The sequence below is a fragment of the Mustela nivalis genome (genome assembly GCF_964662115.1).
Source record: "Mustela nivalis genome assembly, chromosome: 17".
Taxonomy (NCBI): Eukaryota; Metazoa; Chordata; class Mammalia; order Carnivora; family Mustelidae; genus Mustela; species Mustela nivalis.
Window position 1 is genome coordinate 5,307,245 of NC_139036.1, and position 19,120 is coordinate 5,326,364.

Consider the following 19,120-nt stretch of genomic DNA (forward strand, 5'->3'; position numbering starts at 1 on the left):
ATAGCAAGGACAAAAGCTCAATGGAACAGAAAATTGTCCAGTAGACTCGCATGTGTGGCCAAATGGGTAACCACCAAGGATATCCATCCAAACCTCAAGTTCCATAAGTAAAGTCTATAGGTGGGGCGCCTGGGTAGCTCAGTCAGTTAAGCATCTGACTTCGGCTCAGTTCGTGGTTCCAGAGTCCTGGGATCAAGCCCCGCATCAGGCTCCCTGCTCAGTGGAGACCCTGCTTCTCTCTCTGCCCCTCACCCCACTTGTCCTCTCCCTCTAGCTCTCTCTCTCTCAAATAAATAAATAAAATCTTAAAAGAAAAAAAAAGAAATGTCAGCAAGCCTACTTCCTCAGTTCTCATGGGATCCCTGTTTACATGCAATAGTGAGAACACAGTAGGGGAAGCTATCAGTTCCCCAGTGGCTCCTAGGAGCAAGGTACTATTCCTGCGAATCCCTAGGATAACCCTGTGAGGCTAGTGATATGGGAGGAGAAGCTCAAGGAGGTCATCTGTCCACAGGCACATAGCTGGTAAACAGCTAGGGTGGTCTGTGCAATCATCGGATTCTACACGCTTTTCTGTAACAGTCAGAAAGGGAAGAGAGCACCAATTAAACACCTCAAGACTGCCTTGTTTGTTCTGTTTGTTTTGCTCGGTTTGAAAGATGAGATCATTCAGTTTCCCTCATAAATATCTTCTAAGCAACTGTTAAGTAAATCTTTAATTATTATTTGCCACAATGAACATTTTAATTTATTAGACCAAATATCTGGTCCAGTTGAGTGTTTCTATGTGCTGTGAATCTATGTTGTAGAAACTCAGGGCTTTTTGCATAGGCAGTGGAATTATTTAAATGCTATAAAGTTAAAAATGTAAATATTATTAAAAACTATTTTTAATTGTTACATAAATGTTCAGTTGTTACTTGTTATGCTCTCCCTTGTTGGTCATAATCATGATTATCTACCATCATGACTTTGGTCAAGGATACAACCTTCAATGGTGAAGCCAAGGTCATTTGCTAATACTTTCCCCTCTTAAAAATGATTATAGAGGGGTGCCTGGGTGGCTCAGTAGGTTAAAGCCTCTGTCTTCGGCTCAGGTCGTGATCCTAGGGTCCTGGGATCGAGCCCCGCACTGGGCTCTCTGCTCAGCGGGGAGCCTGCTTCCCCCTCTCTCTCTGCCTGCCTCTCTGCCTACTTGTGATCTCTGTCTGTCAGGTAAATGAATAAAATCTTTAAAGAAATGATTATAGAAAACTGGACAAGGGGTGCCTGGCTGGCTCAGTTGGTAGAGCATGCAACTCTTGATCTTGGGGTTGTAAGTTCAAGCCCCACATTGGGTGTAAAGATTACTTAAAAAATAAAATAGAATCTTCAAAAAAGAAAGAGAACCCTTGACAATTTTTATACCTTCGCTTACCACTTAAGTTTCTAGAGTCTCTCATCAAGTATTTGGACTCAAACTATTAGATCTCTACTCCCTTCAAAAAACGGCCTACATCTCAGATCCAAAGAGATATGTCTGCCTGAGTCATTATCTTTCCTCTGGGACTCAAAAATGCTAATAGAATCAAGCTTATATTTCCATATCTGCCCATTACCAAATATTTAGAGCATGTTCAAATTCTTATAACATAAAACAAAAAGTGTAACATCAAGAAGAGAATATTAGGAATGGAGAGAGTCTTGAACATGATTTCTGGGTTCCTCCTCTCAGAGCTCAAGAAGACAGATGAGCTTTTTGTGAAATGCACGAAATGCCGTCCTTTCTAAGTTAGGGCTTACATTTCCTGTTCCAATCTGGTGTCATATAAATGAAGAGTTTTAAAAATACTTCTGATGGTGGGAATATAGTTTTAAAGCACCGTTGCTGGGTCTCTCTCAGATACCCCTGACAACCCTGAAAGGTAGATGGGGAAATTGTTCTAGTATTTAAAGATGTCAAAACGGGCCCACGCAGATTATGTCATTTGTCCAAGTCCCCGGGGGGGTGAGTAGGAGGGCACGAGAAGATGCGTCTCTGGGTTTCGATCCCTGAGTTTACACAGTAGCACATGCCTCTCATGTCTCAGATTACAGCTCGTGTCTGACTGCAGACTAAACACCGTCTGCATTTTTCCCATTCCATAGGCACCTCACCTTGATTTCTCCATACTTCCCCCCCCCTTTTTTTTTTAGAAGCACGAGAAGATCCCTGATGAAACCCAGACAGCTGGTGAAGACTTGAACTCTGAGAGACTCAGAACCACGACATCTGTCAGTCAGAAGGCAGATGCCAACTGAACACTCCGTTTTTTGTTTTTTTTGTTTTTTAAACAACAACAACAACAACGATGATGAGCTTGAAGAAGAAACATTTCTCCACCTAAGGAGAGAATGTTCCTCCTTTGCAGTAGAGCTATCTGCCTTTTTTTCAACATGTTTCCACACTTCAGACATATTTCGGATGTGTTTCTTGTTCTAGAAAGGGGGCACAGAAGGAGATACGTGCTAGCATTTATCCATTTATTCTGAAGCAGGTAGCTACAGGCAGGCCTCTCAGAGCCACAGTTTGCATGTGCATCTTTGACTTTTTGACTATAAATGCATTTTTAATAATCCTTTTGTTTTACCTTAATAGGTATTTTTAAACTCTCCGAGCACATAAAAGAAATCCCAATGCAAAGTACCATAGGAAGCAAGGCCCGAATAAAAGTCAGGGGGAGTCCCATTAATGGAAGAAAATGTCCCAGTTTGATAAATTGCATTGACAGACTGATACTCTGCATTATATTTTCTTCCTTTATGCCGATGGTCATTTTACTGCCTCTGGGCTCCAAATTCACCCCTAGAACTGACTCGGAAGCGCCAAGCTGCTCTCCTTTGCAGGCAGCCTGATGCACCACCTTCTTGCAGAAGTGTGGGATGGACCATGCAAGGGGAGGTGGCCACTCCAGGATCTGGGATGCTAGCATTTTTTCTTCTTCCTGCTGCAGTCCCCGCCCCCTGTGTCTGTCTATGGAGACACATAACATCCAGCAGTGAGCTGGGGAGGGGGGACGTGGGGGGACAGCCCCTCAGTGAGCTCAGAGCCCTGGGCTGGTGACCAGCTTGCCGCTGTCCTGCACACAGGGGCACTGCACTACCCTGCAGGGAGCCAGCTCCCACTGTGGGCCTGCCCACTGCCCCAGCCTGCCTTCAGCCAGAGGGAGGCTTCCTCCTTGCCAATCCTGGTTGTGGCTATTTTGTCCGTTGGCTTCTGCATCCCTTCACCCCAAGAACAGTGTTTTCTGTGTAACAGCCCTGGTCCAGGGAACCCAGCAAACGTCTCTGCCCTCCTTCGCCAAAGGGGTCAGAGGGGACTGGAGGGCTGTTTTCCATGAACAGACAAACCCAAGAGGAAAGATGTATATATTCTGATCTCTGACATGCCTACAGTGAAATGGTTGAGTCTCCCCTCTACTGCTCTAAAGTGAGGCCCACTGGTTCAAGTTCACCCAAAGTCCTTTGGATCAACTCACAGCACCTCCCTTTTAAACATGAGCATTTAGATTCAGCAGACATTTGTAGAAAGGTTCCAAAACAAACTTTTGGAGCAAAAGAAACACACAGATGCATGGATGCATGGACACACACGTCCTCAGAAAGATAAGACAATGTCTCTGCAAAACTGTAACAAAAGGATGACAGAAGAACTTGGGGAAAGAAGAACGAGTTCTTAAAATTAGGATGGCAATAACAGTTCCGAGTCTTGACTGTGGTAATGGTCACACGAATCTATACATGCGATAAAATGACATGGAGAGGCGCCTGCTGGCTCAGTCGTGAAGCGTCCAACTTTTGGTTTCAGCTCAGGTTGGGATCTCAGAGTCATGGGACCGAGCCCTCTGTCGGGCTCTGTGCTTAGTGTGGAGTCTGCCTGAGATTCCCTCTCCCTCTGCTTCTCCCCCACCTCACGTAACTAAAAAGTAAAACCTTCAATTTAAAAAATGTTATGAAACCCAACACGCATATACTATACCAAAGTAAAATCCCTGCTCTTGATATTGTCCTATACTTACAGAGAGAATCCTTGACAGAAAGTGGGTGAAGGGTATATGGGACCTTGGTACCATCTTTCCAACGTCTTGTGAATCCATAATTAGCTCAAAATGTAGATACGATAAAAAAAAAAATTTTTTTTTTAAACAAAAGCTAGGAGATGAGACAGATGGGGGAAAGGACAGAATTGTAAGATAGAATTGAAGACATTACTTCAGAAATAAAGCAGTATGACAAAGCAATGAGAACTAAGAGAGAAAAAATTTTTTAATCAAATGGAGGATTACTTCTTGAGGCCCGATGCTGACAACAGAACTACAAAGAGAAAGAGAGGAAAAAAGGAGAAAAATCATATGGAGGAAATTAACAATAAAATAATACAAGAAAGCTCCCCAGAATTTAAGGACACGAGCTCCCAGATGAAGAGGGTAGCAAGCACTCAGAGCAATGAGTTGAGTGGGGTAAAATGTCACACCCATATCGTTGTGAAATTTCAAAAACTAGAAATGAATGGTTCATTTCTCAAACTAAATGAAAAGGTTCTAAGAGCTTTCAGAGAGATGGGAGAAAAAAAAAAAGTAGCTCATGTATAACGGAAATTTGAACAGCAGACCTTTTTAGAGCATCCCAGCAAGCTGGAAGCAAATGGAGGAACGCCTCCAAAATTCCAAGAGAATTAACTCCAACCTGCAACACATTCTTTCTTTCAATCAAACACAAAGGGCCAATGAGGTGATTTCCAAACAGGTCTGCTCTCCGATTGTTTTTACCTCCCACGCCCCCTTTCCTGAAAGTTCCTGGAGAATGTGTTCCACCAAAGAGGGGAGAGGGGAAAAAGAGGAAGACTGGTGGTCCAGGTAACAGGGCATGCCCCTGAGAGAGAGGCAAAGGGCATCGTGTTCCCGGTGCAGCAATGCGTGCCATCCCAGACAGGGAGGCAGCTGCCTGGGGGTGGTCTGTCCAGGTTAGACGGGGGAGCGAGGGCTCCAAACAGACGAAGCTGGTGGGCTACTGCTCTGGTATGAATGTGTTCATCACCCCCAAGCTCATAGGTTGAAACTATAACCCTACAGTGATGATATTAAAAGGTGGGGGGAGTCTTTGGGAGGTGCTTAATCCCTGAGGGCGGATCCCTCATGAATGGAATTAGTGCCCTTATAAAGAGACCCCACAGAGCTTCCTACCCCTTCTGCCCCATGAGACACGAGCCTGTGACCTGGGAGGACCCTCACCTGACCACGCTAGCAGCCTGATCCCAGGCTTCCAGCCACCCGCTGTTCATCAGCCCCCCCATCCCCCAGTCGACACTCTTCTGTTACAGCTGCCAGAACAGACCACAACAGCACTTCCGGTATTGATCTTTAGAAAGGGATTCCATACCACTGTCAGAGGTAACAGGACGGGAGTGGGGAAGGAATGAAAGATGCTATAGACAGCTAAGCGAATCAAAAAAAAAAGAAAAAGGAAAAAAGAAAGAAACAGGTAGGGGTGCCTGGGTGGCTCAGTTGGTTGAGCTTCTGACTTTCGGTTTTAGCTCAGGTCATGATCTCAGGGTCGTGGGATCAAGCCCCGTGTTGGGCTCCATTTTCAGTGCAGAGTCTGCTTGAGGTTCTCTCTCCCTCTGGCCCTCCCCCATGCTCACTCTCTCTCCCTGAAATAAATACTTAAAAAAAAAAAAAAGAAAAAGAAATAAGTATAGTTGCTAACTTTAGAAAAGAGGGTGCAATGAAATGAAATCTGATTCTGGTACACATTATGACTCAGCAGTGAACAACATTTACAAAGTCATAATTCCATAAATACTGCCTTAGCTAAAATGTGTGATGGGGGGAGAGAAGGGCATCTGGGTAGAACTGCTACAGGTTAAAGTAATATCTTCTTCAGGAGGGGAGGTCCACAGAGCACAAGGTGGAAGACGTCAAGAGCTAGGAAGCACGCTGTGATATTACTGAAGTGCAGATACTGTTTTATAAGCCCAAGGAATCAGATGCACTGCTTCAGCGGGGTAGGACTTTGAGGTGGGGCGGGGGGAAGCCCTGCTTCTTCTAGTCTTTCTAAAACTCTCTGACTTGTCAAAGTACGTAGAGGTATTATTCCGATAAAAATAAAAATTTCTGAAAATTAAGTCCAAAGAAGAACTTGGCATGAATGACACTACAGGCAAATGGGACAAAAAAAGGTCAAGGTCTTGAAAACATGGCGTAGGCAACAACACCCCACTGAAGGGTGTCAGCAGTCAGGCGACATGAACAGAACTGTACTTTAGAAAGAAAGTTACTGAGATGGAAAACAACAACAACAAAGGATGGGCTGAAAGAGGGACAGTGCGGGAGTTAAAGGAAATTTCTAGAGGGCACCTGTGAGCACTGTGGACAGAGTCTGTGGCAGGACTACTGGAAGGGTGGAGGTGGTGGGCTGCTGGGAGGGTGTCAATCTTTCGATCTGGTGGTTCTCCGACTGAGTTTGTGTTCAGTACAGGGAGGGGGACAGATCAGATAGCAGAACACCCTCTCACATGTGGATAAAATCCCACCCTGGGTTATGAATCAGTCATTCAACAGCTGTCACCTAGTGGGGATTTCAACCATGTCCTAACCCGACCACCCTTCTAGAACCTCCATCAAAGTCCTAGATCCCATGCTTGGAGAGGCAAGGACACTTGGCTAAACACCACAAAGCCACCCTTCTACATCCCTTCACTCACCAGGGCTCTGGCCTCCATGTTTACGAACCGAGACTATGGAACATCAGTTCACGTTTTTTCCCCCTTTATCCTCCAGCTACCAGAAGATGCACTGGACAAAACGAGGCAGATGATGTGTCTGGATTTTGGAAGACGTGGGCAGAAGGACTGGAGGTTTGACCTCCTGTGGCTCATCCATCAGAATTGTGTCCTAGTTCATGAAACAGTCCCCTGGGGGCCCCGGCAATTGTGAGCATTGGGGATCCTGGGAAGCAAGTACTAGGGTGTATGAGGAAGTCAGAGTCCTACCTACCCAAATGCATTTGTGGTCAAGCCATAGACCAGAAGTCACACTGAAGCCCAGGGGCTCTGCACCAAACATGCACGCCCGCCCACATCCCATGCCCGTTTAGAACCCCACTGCTCTCCCATATGGTCCTCAGCCACGGGCAGCAGCATCCCCAGGGAGCTTATCCGATGGGAGCGAATCTCGGGCCCCACCCCGGAACTAATGAATCACAATCTGCATTTTAACAAGACCTCTGGGGGATATTTATGCTCATTACGGTTTGAGAAGCACAGACTTAGAAGAGAGGGAAAGGAGTCCTTCTGGCTCTGTTGTCCCCAGGGGCTCCCCAGCCGGTGCTGGAAGGCGTGCAAACTGCACTCGCACCCAGGTGTCCGAACCCGCCGAGGCAGCAAGAAAGACGTGTGCTCAGCGTGAAAGCGGTCAGGAGGAGCTGGCAGCTCTGTCTCTTCTGGAAAATGCCCCGATTCCAGGACACCCGGTTATTTCTTAGGAGTAAGATTTTAGACTCAAGTGAGAGCTCGGGCATGAACTGCAGATTTCCCTCTAGAGCTGCCTATTTTACTTAAACAAAAAATGCTAAACATTAATTTTAGTTGTACTTAATTGAATAATTTCTCGGGGGAATAGTTCAGGGAGAGTTTAAAACTGCCTGTTTCCAAAAGCCATTACAAATTGGCATACGCTAAATGTCACTGTGCCAACCCAAACAGCCCGCTTCAAGGTCCCTGGGGCCGCCCTCACTCCAGATGTGCTCAGAACGCCGAGTAATCTAATGCAGGCAAAAACCGTATTTATGCGAAGTTGTATTTTGAATATCCTTTTCCAATTATCTGCAGTGAGATAATAGATCCCTAATTGGAAGCACTGGAGGTGGGGGTGGAGATCAGTCCCTGGGTCTCCCCAGCAAAGGCTTTTCATGAGTAAAAACTAAGAGGGCCGGCCAAGAGTAAAAGAAAGCTCCTTCGCCACGTTGAATCTTCGGAACTCATCTATAATCTTGGAAAGGGCCCTGTGGTCACCTGTAATTAACTAGCTGATTTACTTCAAAAGACTGATCTTGTCTTTTCCTGTAAATCGCAAACACAAAGGACTGGGGTTGGGGGCGGGGGGCAGGAGAAACGCACTCAAGTGAAAGAAATCCACAAAATGCTTTGTGGGCAGGTGTCCCCGCTCCAACCATCAACCTCCCGCCCCCGCACCAATCCCACCCAAACACCCTCAATCCTGTTCTGTGCTGGCGTGAACAGCACCCATTCTGAACTCTCATTCCTGACTAATAACACTAGAGACAAGGCCGCTGGGTAAGCCAGAACCATTTCTCACTGATGTGCTAACCCGTGTCCCCAGTTCAATCTACTGATAAGGAATCACCTCGTTATTCTCTTATTTAAGCATGTATAAACAACAAAGTGACGCATTCTATGCTTTTTGCCAGAAGTTTCCATCCTTCCCATTTTTCTAATGTCAACTTAGAATTCAGGTGCAAGTGAAGTACATTCTTTGGTACAAACCGGCAGCCTGTTCGGTGACAGGCGATTCAGGCCCTCAAATGTGCTGTGCAATCCCAGCATGCTTAGTGACTGGAGCTGTCTGTTTTCACAGATGTCATAGAGAAGCCATCTGAAAAACTATGCAAAAATGCAGCTGTTCCTGGCTGTTAGCAAGATACACTTGGAAACCTTGTTCCCTAAAATGTTCAAAATTGCAAAGGGCTTTTCTAAATATAAATTAATTCCCGAATTCCGTGTGTTGACAAGCAAACACTCTAATGTTTATGCTTCAAACTTGACAAAGGAAATTTAAGCATATTACCCAGAAACCTCTAAAGGAAACAAAGTCCTTGTATGGTATTCACTCCATCACATTTTTTTCCTAAAATGTTTAAAAACATTTTTATCCCGAAATGCAGCATGCAAATAGCAAAGCAAAAGACTTGTCTGCACAGTTTAGCAAACAGTTACAAAGCAAAAACTGTATCTAACCATTCCGTGCCTGCTGTCCCAATCGACCCGGGAAAAATCTACATAAGCTCCTTTACTCAACCTGGCAATCAGCAAACTATATGCCCGGCATTGCGTTACGTGTGAATTTCAACACCCTAGCAAGTTTTGCTTGCTGACATATTTGTTCAAATAACAGTCGCAAATTCCTTCACTGTTACCTACCTGAGTTTCAAAGTAAATAAATATATAACTTTATCATATGGACAAGGAGGCTTTTCCCCCGATAAATCTGCACTAAGGGTTTGCGCTCTGGGGATGCTTGACGATATATCACTTCTGAAAACACCGCAAGAAAGGGCTTGGTGGTTAGTAACACCCAGATGTGAACTTTTCTCTCTGACCTGTACCAGCAGTGAATGATGTTCCCAGTGTCCCTCTGATTAACCCCGGAACAAAGGCCTCCCCTCTTGGGAGCTACTCAGAACTTTCCCAAGCACCTTGCAAAGAGTCTTATTTTTCATACTGTGTCCAGATCTGAAAAAAGCATTTGTTCCAGTACAGAGACAATGAAATCCCTGGTTACGATGTTCTCTTAACCCTCAGAAAAAAGTAATCCGCAGCTCTGCTTTAAGAGAAATAGTTCTACCTTATTAATCACAAAGCTTTCAAGTAAACTTTTCTGTGAGATTCTCAGAAACAGTTCAGCTGTTTCCAAATCACACACTGGAAAATTCCTCCGTCACACGGTCCAGGATAATCAGTGTAAAAACAATATACATAACAGCATCGCTTCCTCCCCTGGTTCCGTTTCTGTTGGGAAAGGAGAGAGACACTCAAACCAAGACGATAAATTTAAGCCAATAATCTACAAACTGGGGGGTGCAAGGTGAATCACTGAATTGTGGCAAGAAAAAAAAACCTAAAACTTCTTTTAATAAGCGGTATTTATTTTTTAACTCAACCATTACTGATTTTAGAAGTCCCACAATATGTAACCTAGTAGTACATATAATCTTATAAAGGCAATTATTTTTTTTAAAAATCCGACAGGGTTGATCTTAATATTTTTAAAAGATTTTAGTTATTTATTTGAGTAAGTGAGACAGAGAAGGAGCAGGGGAAGGGACAGAGTGAGAAGGGGAAGCAGACTCCCCACAGAGCAGGGAGCCCGATGAGGGGCTCAGTCCCAGGACCCTGAGATCATGACCTGAGCCAAAAACAGCCGCTTAATTGACTGGGCCACCCGGGTGTCCTAGGGTTGATCATAATTTTTATAGAAGTGGTACATGATCTCAAAATGTTGGAGGCCAGGTGTTAGGAGTGGTACAGATTATCTATCAAAGGATATAAGTACATGTAGCCCAAGCATCTAAGAGTTAAACATCTTTGTCATTGTTCAAGCAAACATTACATAAGTCCTAAGAGTAATAATTGTGCATTAGTCAGCTTCAGTGGGGGGAGGGTTAAAGACCACACAAACACACAAGCCAAGGAACACAGCGGTTAAGATGTTCGTATTAGGGAAAGTGGACAGAGGGAATATGTGGGAACTTGGTCTTACTTTGCAACTTTTCTAGAAATAAAAACTTAATTCAAAATAAAACACTTAAAAGTGATTTATTGAGGCGCCTGGGTGGCTCAGTCGGTGAAGCGTCCAACTCCTGATTTTGGCTCAGGTCATGATCTCAGGGTCATGAGACTGGGCCCTGCGTCAGGCCCTGCACTGGGTGTGGAGCCTCCTTGAGATTCTCTCTCTCCCTCTGCCTCTCGCCCCCCAATCTTTGAGTGTTCTCTGTCTCTCAAATAAAAAATAAAAAAAGTGATTCGTAACTGATCACAGCACCAAAAATTACAAATTATTTTCTTTTATGTATTTTTTTTAAAGATTTTATTTATTTATTCGACAGACAGAGTTCACAAGCAGGCAGAGAGGCAGGCAGAGAGGAGGAAGTAGGCTCCCCACTGAGCAGAGATTCCCGATATGGGGCTCGATCATGACCTAAGCAGAAGGCAGAGGCTTTAACCCACTGAGCCACCCAGGTGCCCCACAGTTATTTTAAATAAAGCAGAGAGGAAATAAACCCTAAAATGGCACACGTATTTGCGTTACCCCTCCCCTGCCTCTCCCCTCTACATCAGAGATCGCTTTTACTGATGGACACCTTGTAGGGGCAATTTGGTGTTACCTCAAGGCTCCGCTTCCCTGCAATATTTTGAGAGCTTTTGTTTGTTCAGAGTGCTCTTTGCATGGGATCTGTCTCTGGAGTTCTGACAGTTCAGAAGATGACAAACACAGGTTGAGAACTGCCGTACCAGAGCCGAGTGTGGAGCCTGACTCGGGGTTCGATCCCAGGACCGTGAAACCATGCCCTGAGCTGAAATCAAGAGTTGGACACTTAACTGACTGAGGCACCAGGAATCCCTCTCCCTCTCCCTTTACTCACCTCAGTCTGGTTCCTCTCCTGTGTCTTCACCTGATTTCTCAAACAAAACCTCAAGACCCAGGTGCCTGGGTGGCTCAGTGGGTTAAGCCTCTGCCTTCAGCTCAGGTCATGGTCTCAGGACCCTGGGATTGAGCCCTACAGTGGGCTGTCTGCCCAGCAGGGAGCCTGCTTCCCCCTCTCTCTGTCAAATAAATTAAAAACAAAAACAAACAAACAAAAAAGCCAACCTCAAGGCCCTTCACCTGACCTTGATGCCCTCATGAGTTCTCTCCTGTCTGGTTTGCACCTTCCTTCCACTAACACTGTTGCAGCGCCGAGAGTTCACACCTGTGGCATCTGTGGCCTCTTCAGAGAATGTCCCTGAATCTGGCCTAGCATCTACTCCAGTGCATGCTGCTGAAGCTGCTCCCTTATTAACCCCCTTGGGAATATGGCTGTTACAAAAGCCACAGCTTTTCTTCTCCATCACCCAAGTCTTTGTCCTGGCCCCATCTTGCTGGTAATGAGCTGTCCTGGATTTAGTTATTAAAGATTTTATTTATTCATTGTAGAGGGAGGAGAGGCAGATGGGGATGGGGGGAGGGGGAGAGAGAGAGAGAGTGAGTCTGAAGCAGACTCCACACTGAGTGCAGGACTTGATCTACAACCTTGAGATCATGACCTGAGCCGGAACCAGGAGTTGGATGCTTAACCAACTGAGCCACCCAAAAGGTGCCCCCCCTGCTGGTTTCATGTCTAATTTGACAGTGACCCCGAGTCCACAAGTCCAGGCAGTCATTTCCAGGGAGCTCCAGCGCCGTGTCACTGGGGACATCCCACCATCACGTGATTCCCAGCCCAGCTCATGGATTTGAAGTACCTGAGACTCCTTCAGTCAGACCATCCCTGGGCCTCGCACTCAGAGATTCTGGCTTAATGGGACTGGAGGTAGAACGGCAGCTTTAATATATATGTATTTTTTCTTTGATAGGAAGCATTTGAAACCATTGCCCAAGAAGACTGCTTCCTAAACTTGGCCGCGCACAGAATCACATCAGGAAACTTTAGAAATACAGATGCCTGGCTCCTACTCACAGAAATTCTAATCAGGCTGGTTGGGATATAATGAAAAAGATCTATCTGGGGGCGCCTGGGTGGCTCAGTAGGTTAAAGCCTCTGCCTTCAGCTCAGGTCATGATCCCAGGGTCCTGGGATTGAGCCCCAAGTCAGGCTCTCTGCTCAGCGGGGAGCCTGCTTCCTCCTTTCTACCTGCCTCTCTGCCTACCTGTGATCTGTCTGTCAAATAAATAAATCTTGGGGGAAAAAAAAAAAGATCTATGTGGTCTCTGACTCTGGTTCCTGGTGCGGAGTTCCTGAAACTGATCGGGATTTTTTTTTAGTGATATGAGTATTGTCGGTTAGTCCTAACAAGGCCCTTGTGGCCATACTGAAGTTTATTGTAAGGAGGTGACTCTTGTCCCCGGCAGGATGGCCACTGGTCACCAGAAGGAACCATGTGGTTAGAGGATTGGCACTTTCGGTCCCACCCCTGAACCTCGGCAGAGAGAAAAGGGGGGTGGAGATTGAGTTTAATCCAATGGCCAATGACTTCATCAATCCTACATGTGTGATGGAATCACTAAAAATTCCTAAACGATGGGCTTCAGAGAGCTTCCAGATCGGTGAACGCATCCACATGCTGGGAGGGGACAGAGGCTCCTGCACTCAGGGCCCTTCCAGAGCTCATCCTATGCCCCTCTTTATCTGGCCTGTTCATCTGTAGCCTTGCTACAGTATGAGCAAATACAGCATTATCCTGAGTCATTCCAGCAAATTACCCAATGGGAGGGAGAACAGTGGGAGCCCCCAAATTTGTAGCAAGTGGGACAGAAGTGCAGGCACCCAAAACCGCGGTACCTGATACCTGTCTGGGGTGGGGACAGTCCAACGGGAGCTGTGGGGACTGATGGCCATTACTGCCAGAACTGAACTGCACTGTAGGACAGCCAGGTGGTGTCAGAGGATGTGAGAACTGGTGTAGGAAAACCCTTGAGTTGGTACTGGGTGGAGCCTGGACATGAGGCTTTTTAAAAACTCCCAGGTGGTTCTCATCCGCAGAAGTGGAGAACCACTGCCCAGGATCGCGCGCGCACATCTGAACTTGCCTTTCAGTCCAAGTAAGCCTTCCTTCTTAGCCTTACTTCCCAACCACAGCGAGGGAGTTTTTTAAAATAAATGCACCCATGCAACTCAGTGCTCCATCATCCGGCCCTCTACTACTTGCTGGTTGTGTTACCTGTGTTAGTCTTCCCTCCCAGGCTGTATTGGAAGCTCTTTGAAATTTAGGTAGTATTTCGTAACTCTTTCAACACTCACAGTGTCAACGACACAGCTAGGTGTACAGCAGTATTCAGCATTTACTGTGGATTCAAATTTGCTTTTCAGGCAGGATCACTGCATCTAACATCAAGTCCCTTGCTACGGTAAGGCTCCTTGAAGGGACTAACTGAATCACACACTTCTATCTCCGGGGACAGCCATACTGGTTCTTTGCATTCTTTACACTATAAAATTATTTATGGCCAGAGAATCTAGAGCAGCAATCTTTTTCTCTTTTTTTTTTTTTTTTTAAGATTTTGGGTAATCTTGACACCCAACATGGGGTCCGACCTCACAACCCTGAGTTCAGGAATCACATGCTCCAGGGACTGAGCCAATCAGGAGCTCTGATTACTTTTTAACAGGATGCAGTGTACCATGTACTCCTGAAAATATGTGGCGTCCGCTGGGATCATTCATTGCTGAAACGTGGAAGGAAGGAGTTCAATGTCAGCGGCAAGTGCAACTGATGGGAGTACATCTTCAGCGTCAAGAATGCTATATCCAAGAACGTCGGTGGCTGCTCACACCGGGTACTGGAAACCTTTTGCTATCAGCTTATTGGTCACTGGGTCATCAACAATCCATGGCGTTAGGAGGATTCACCCCTAACCTGAAAGGCCACTTACACCCCCACTAAAAAGACTGAGTTTTCTGAGCTCTACGGACATCTATCTTGCTCGCACTGATTTTTGCTAGAGCAAGCAAGCAAACTAAACAGGGGAGGTGGGGGGAGGGGGAGAGAGAGGAGGAACACATGTCCGATCTAGCTGCCAAATCTCACAGGATGCACAAAAACCCTGCAAGAATTGGGAACCACCTATATGTGAACTAGAAATGACCTTTCATGTTGGTGTAGGTTAACTGTTTGGCAACTGTAAAGGTCACCCTCGCTGCCCATATAACTAACCCATTGGAGGGCTGTACAGATTCAACCATTACAAGTCTACCACTTGTAGCCACTTCTGCGAGTTTTGGGCTGCACAAGCGAAGAACTAGCAACACTTCTACTACTCTGTCTCATGAAGGTCTCGTTGACGAATTGGACGTGATCTCTAGTGTTCTTAGATGGGTAAACCCCCGACACCCAGAACGTGGTCAGTAAGCATCTGCTGACTGAGTCCTACGAAGTCACCCGTGGTAGTGAACATGAGCCGCCAGGGACATTCAATCCCAACTCGGAGCAGCCGCCCCACACTTCTGCAACTCCCTTACACCCCTGAACCCTATCCATCACCTTCCTCATTTCCAGTCCGTGCTCTTGTCTATTATTTCAGAGGGAAGAGGTCCTTTAGCAAAAAACTCCTCTCCACCTCTCACCTCACCCACAGACACCCTTTCTGGCAGCCCATTCTCCTCCTCCATGCAGGCCCCACCAACCTGCTGCCGGGCCTCGATATGCCGCCCCCCTTCTCCGGGCCTTCGTCCACCACAGCTCCCGCCCGCATCTTCAAGGAGGCGAGCATGGATCCTCCCTCAGCCTGCGAACACACTCAGATGGTTCCCTTTCTATAAAAACCAGGCCTCAAGCTCGTGCTTTCAAAGCTTCCTTCTTTCCTCTAACACCAACCTGCTGGACAAGGTGGTCAACAATACCGCCTCCGTGACACAAGCCCTTGCTCACTCTCTGCCTGTGACCACTGGGCTGTGGTACCGTCGTTCTGGAGATGCCGCTCCCGCTGCGGTAAATCGAGGCACTAACTGGGAATTCCAAAAGCCTTCATCCTGTTGGCTTTTCTCCAGAACGGGAAACCTCCCAGAAACCTGGGCCCCCTACTTCCTCACTGCCATTCTCCGGGAGTTGGGGCTCTCGACTTCTCAAACCAGAACAGGGTCTCTCAAGTTGGGACCGTTAGTGGGCATTTGTTTGGGGAAAAAATGTACATTCATGGACATAAAGAAGCAGTGGGGTGGGGGCAAAGAATCTGGAGACTCAGCAGATTCTCCAAAGGATCTATGGCCTCCCTCAGGAGCCTCCCTGACTCCAGTCTTTACATCTACCCAATCCTTACACCTACCTGGGTCCATCGGATCCAGCCTTCACATTACTGACAAAGGCATTTTTCAGACACCACCAGAGGGTGGCAAACTGTGGCCCAGGGACCAAGTCTAGCCCACCTTCTCTTATATACATTAAGTACAATGTACCAAAACACACAGCCACGCCCACTCATTGCCATACTGACTAGGGTTACTCACCCAGCCCCCCAGGTACGGACTGCCTCTCTTTCTTCTATTGGGGTGAAATTCACATAACACAAAATCAACAATGTCGAAGTGAACAATTCAGTGGCACTTCATACATTTCCAGTGCAGATGAACCACACTACCTCTACTTCCAAAGCATTTTCATCACCCCACAAGGAAACCCCCCATTGCCCCCATCAAGCAGTTGCATCCCACTGTCCCCTGTCCCTGCCAACCACCAATCTGAATCCTGCCTCTACGGATTTACCTATTTTAGGCACTTCATATAAATGGAATCACACGGTGCGTGACCTTCTGTGTCTCACTTCTCTCCTTTAGCTCATTACACATGTGTCAGTGTTACGTCCAGTTCGTGGCTGCATAGAATTCCACCGCATGGACGTACCACCGTCTGTTCACCCAGCTGAGGCTGTTTTGAACTATAATCGCAGAGGTATGTGGTTGAAACAGAGACTGCCGGCCTGCGGCAAAGCTGAAAATACTTCTTATCTGGATCTCCACTGGAAAGCTTTGCTGAGGCCTGGATTACACAGGCCCCGACCTTCAGAAGTAGTCGTCTTGAGAATCAGCTTGTTAATGGTCACGGCGGTACTGTCTGGAACACAAACACACTGGAAATGAAATGTCTACCATTAGGGACTTGGTTAAATTACGGTGAGTCTGTACTTGAAATAGTATACGACTCCTCGGACAAATCAGGTAAATCTGTGTGCTCACAGGGAATGGTCTCTGGGACTGATTAGGTTTTAAAAAAATGCAAAGGCATATGATACGTGTAGTACATATATCCTTTTCCTTAAATAATCACGGCCTATAAATAAGAACATATCTACTTCTCTGCATAAAACTTCCCTGAGAATCACAAACTTTCACTGACCGCACTGTACCTTTCTGTACTGTCTGAAACTTCTACCTTTGTACATGCCTTCCTTTCTTAGCAGTGACCAAACACAGAAATGATGGTGTGTTTACTCTTCTTCTTTAGTGATCTCTGTATTTCCATGTAATCAAGAAAAGCCAGTCTAATAAACATATGTGTAAAGAAGAACCAGAAAATTCAAAACAAAACGCTATGTTAAAAGCTGATAGGAGTTATGTATTTTTATAACCTTCCATTAAAAAATTTTTTTTAAACCTCTGCAGGTCAGTGATCCTCTAAAGATAAAGGAAAAAACCCCTACCAGTGGTTCGATTTTTATCTGCCAGAAAACTAGACATGGTACCGGGCGATTTTTTTCACATGTTGGTCCCTGTCAGTCACAGACCGGGTTTCTACTCCGGTTTTCGGCTGATTATTATTGAAAAGCATACCACATCCGTCAGACCCAGGACACTGCAGGTTGTGTCAGGCCACAGAGCTCCATACAGCAAGGACCTGGGCCTCAGCACACAAGTCAGCCATGACAGGCTGGCTTGGAGGGTTTATCGATGTTGGCTGATAGTCCCCAAACGTGTTCCAGATGTGCTGACCTCATAAAACTGCCACCTACCACAGGCTGTGAAAGAATCGCTCTATGCACGACTGTATTTTCCCATCCCTCAACTGCAGCAACCCCCAGGGCTCTCTGGCTGGGTCACCCCCAAGGTTCTGACGCTGGGTTGGGCGCCAGTCCTGAGCCTTGATGACAGAACGATGGCTGAGGGGCTCACTAGCACCTGCCCAGTCTGACTGTCCCCAGGGGCCAAGAGCCTGCCCCATCCTTTTCCCTGAGGCTTCAGCTACTGCTGGGCTCTGGGGCCTGGCCTTCTGCTCTACTCAACCTGTGCCTGAACCCCACTCCCTTTGGTTGGGTCCCCATCACTTGCCGCCGAAGCTCCCTATTAATGGACTATCAACGCCCTACAGCCACCCAGATGGACCGAGACAGCACTCCTACTGCCTCCCCAGGACCCCGCAGTCGACCTGCCTCAACTAGCATAGAGCAGTGGGACCCCTATTTGCCTACAGACTGGAGCTCCTTTCCCCCTTGGTGCTTTTCCCCCCACCGTGAAACTCTGGGTTCGGCATCAGGCCCGGCCCATTACTGATCAAGCCCTAATTACAGTATCGGTATCAGCTTTCTCACGGAAGCAGGCCGGACAGGTGGACCGTTGAAATGTATTTTCTTAAAACTTACAAGGGGAAAAAAAAAAAAAAGAACTGAGGAACCAACTCCAAATTGAAAATAGTTATCTTTCTCGAAGTTGTCTGTTGTTCTAGGCACTCTGTCCATCTTCCAGGACCGCAGAGATAGGATGGAGTTCTTCCCTTGAGGAGTTTGGAATTCAGTGGAGAGAGAGAACAAAGTCAGAAATAAGGATAAATCATCCGACACAAAGGATACTCTCTGACACAGGGTGCCAGATGGGTACCAAGTGCTCCAGGGGTTTAAGGATGAAGAGATCATCCCCTCCTGGGAAGCAGAGAAGAGGTCCACGAACCAGGAGGCATTTGCAGTTCATACTGATGAATGATCAGGATTTCTGCTGGGTGGGATGCAGGCCGCCGTTACTGACGAGGAGAAGGGCGATTTTTCAAACCTGTGTATAAATAATGAGCAAATCTGGCCTCCTGTCTATACGTTCTTCCTAATCAGCTGGCTTTTTGTCCGAAACATGATACTACTTCATCCCAAGTTGTGCATAGAGAAAAATATCTTCTAGGGAGAATCATCATTCAACCCTTTACAAAATCTCAAGAACCTCCATCAAGCGCCCCCCCACACCCCCAGACAGGTTCTTCCTTTTCAAAAGCCTAACTAGCCATATTTCACATATTCGCTGCAATTTAAAATCATGTCTATTAATATCCGCACGATAAATGACACGATTCCTCTGTCGTTAAAACAAAGATGTGTGCCTGCAAAGGGCTGTCCCATTTAACAGCTGCGCTGAATAATGACAGATAATAGCTACCAGCTACGGAGTCCCGCATGGACTTCGAATGTTACCACCTAGAGGTTTGCACGGTGAAAAGCACACGGTTTTTAACAATTTCCTTATCATTCATTATGATCAAAAATTTGTAGCACTTGCCCAGTAAGGGCAGGATTTGGTTCTTCCTTCTGGGTAAGGGACAGGGAAACTGCACGGCCTCACACGCCCTCCGGAGAGCCTCTGAGATAATCTGTTAATGTCCTGCTCTGCTTAGACCCCCGCATTCGCTGGACCTGTGCAG

The 19,120-nt window shown here is 46.5% G+C and overlaps 1 protein-coding gene and 1 long non-coding RNA gene across 16 annotated transcripts in view; one reads left to right on the forward strand and one right to left on the reverse strand.

Moving 5' to 3' along the window:
- The window catches only part of STX8 (syntaxin 8), a 243,623-nt gene that overhangs the window by 116,495 nt on the left and 108,008 nt on the right, over positions 1-19,120 (reverse strand). The gene's annotated exons all lie outside the window — the stretch shown is intronic.
- LOC309852052 lies at positions 12,289-18,604 on the forward strand. 3 transcript variants are annotated; one of them, XR_014305046.1, is made up of 5 exons: positions 12,289-12,490; positions 13,826-13,859; positions 14,121-14,288; positions 16,282-16,396; positions 18,164-18,604. It is a non-coding gene; the product is annotated as an uncharacterized lncRNA (long non-coding RNA). The 3 variants fall into 3 exon arrangements; XR_014305047.1 differs by lacking the exon at positions 13,826-13,859 and having other exon boundaries at positions 12,289-12,486; positions 18,148-18,604; XR_014305048.1 differs by lacking the exon at positions 13,826-13,859 and having other exon boundaries at positions 12,289-12,486.